Source organism: Sinocyclocheilus grahami, unplaced genomic scaffold, assembly GCF_001515645.1.
Source record: "Sinocyclocheilus grahami isolate Dianchi unplaced genomic scaffold, SAMN03320097.WGS_v1.1 scaffold1461.1, whole genome shotgun sequence".
NCBI lineage: Eukaryota > Metazoa > Chordata > Actinopteri > Cypriniformes > Cyprinidae > Sinocyclocheilus > Sinocyclocheilus grahami.
Genome location: NW_015506640.1, coordinates 258,276 through 260,775, shown reverse-complemented (window position 1 = coordinate 260,775; position 2,500 = coordinate 258,276).

Sequence of the window (2,500 nt, the reverse complement as noted above, 5' to 3'; positions counted from 1 at the left end):
TGCAAAAATTCCATTAATGTGATTTCAGTATCCCTGAGATACTATACAGTTTTTCATTCATATTTTGAAAGTTTTTATTTTTATATTTTAAATTTAGTTATAGTTTTAGTAATTTTGTTATGTGCTTTTCTAATTTTTTAGAGTCGAGAACCACTTTTATATTACATCTAGTTACACCAAATAAGAAATGTAGATATATAGATATGTAGAAATACGTTTTTATATTTTATTTCAGTTAACATTTATTTTATTTCAAGCAATCTCTTGCTCGGTTTAAATTTTAGTTTCAGTTCTAGTTTTAGTTAACTTTAATGTACTCCAGTACATACTGCACAGATCTCTGAATAAATATAAAACATTAAACCATCTATAAAGATTCAAACCAGAGCTGTTAGAATCAGTGAGACTTACAAACACACAGAGTTCAGTTTGAGAGTCTGATGAAGAAGTTAATAACCAAATATTATTATGCAAACAATATTCACATTCTAATGAGATGCAGATCTAGATGAACTAGCAGCACTAGAGGAAAATAAGAGCTCATCTGCGAGTGAAATGCACCTGATGGATCCAAGAGTTTCCCATAATCCGGCTCACCCAGAACCGAGTGCTGCGTCATCGCTCCGGCTGCGGTGGGTCCCGCGTCTGGCCTCACGCTTCGCCGTCAGTAAACCTCACTGAGGTTTTGTCACCAAAGATCACAACAAAACTGTGATGGAGCTGCAGCGCAAGTGAGTCCAGGAAAAACAGCGGAGCGTCCAAACGTGCCGAGTTCTGACTCAGAGCGCTGCTGTTTACTGTCTGACCCAGTTACACTGATCCAACACAAGCACCGCTGATTAAGCAGCTCCACACGCCGGTAACCTGTTACACAGCTGTTACTGCAGCACACACCACCATGATGCTGAAGTTATGATGGGTGGTTGCTAGGGCGTTGTTATGTGGTTGCTAGGGTGTTGTCAGTGTTTTTTTTTCAAATGGTTTGTAGATACGGCTCGAGTAAACTTCATCTCTTGCTGGTCTGAGAGTCACGTCATCATTTCATTTGATAAAACTATCATAAACACAGAAACTCAAAGCTCCAACAAAATAAAAGTTCTAAATTATCACATAAATACATCACCGTTTATAATATAAAAAAATGATATTTAAAAAAAACTATGCTGTGCAGCACTATTAATGACAAAAATGCAAAGTCCTCACACACGCACACTCTCTCTCTCTCTCTCACACACACACTCTCTCTCTCTCGCACACACACACACACACACACACACTCTCTCTCTGTGTCACACACACACGCACACACACACACACACTCTCTCTCTGTGTCACACACACACGCACACACACACACACACTCTCTCTCTGTGTCACACACACACGCACACACACACACACACTCTCTCTCTGTGTCACACACACACGCACACACACACACACACTCTCTCTCTGTGTCACACACACACGCACACACACACACACACTCTCTCTCTGTGTCACACACACACGCACACACACACACACACTCTCTCTCTGTGTCACACACACACGCACACACACACACACACTCTCTCTCTGTGTCACACACACACGCACACACACACACACACTCTCTCTCTCTCTCTGTCTCACACTCACACACTCTCTCTCTCTCTCTCTCTCTCTCTGTCTCTGTCACACCCACACACACTCACACACACACACACATACACTCACTTTCTCTCTCTCTCTCTCTCTGTCACACACACTCACACACACTCACACACACACACACACACACACACTCTCTCTCTCTCTCTCTCTGTCACACACACTCACACACACTCTCTCTCTCTCTCTCACACACACTCACACACACTCACACACACACACACACACACACTCTCTCTCTCTCTCTCTCTGTCACACACACTCACACACACTCTCTCTCTCTCTCTCACACACACTCACACACACTCACACACACACACACACACACACTCTCTCTCTCTCTCTCTCTGTCACACACACTCACACACACTCTCTCTCTCTCTCTCACACACACTCACACACACTCACACACACACACACACACACACTCTCTCTCTCTCTCTCTCTGTCACACACACTCACACACACTCTCTCTCTCTCTCTCACACACACTCACACACACTCACACACACACACACACACACACTCTCTCTCTCTCTCTCTCTGTCACACACACTCACACACACTCTCTCTCTCTCTCTCACACACACTCACACACACTCACACACACACACACACACACACTCTCTCTCTCTCTCTCTCTGTCACACACACTCACACACACACTCTCTCTCTCTCTCTCTCTCTCTCTGTCTCTGTCACACACACACACACTCACACACACACACATACACTCACTTTCTCTCTCTCTCTCTCCCTGTCACACACACTCACACACACACACACACACACACACACACACACACACACACACACACACACACACACACACACACACACACACACA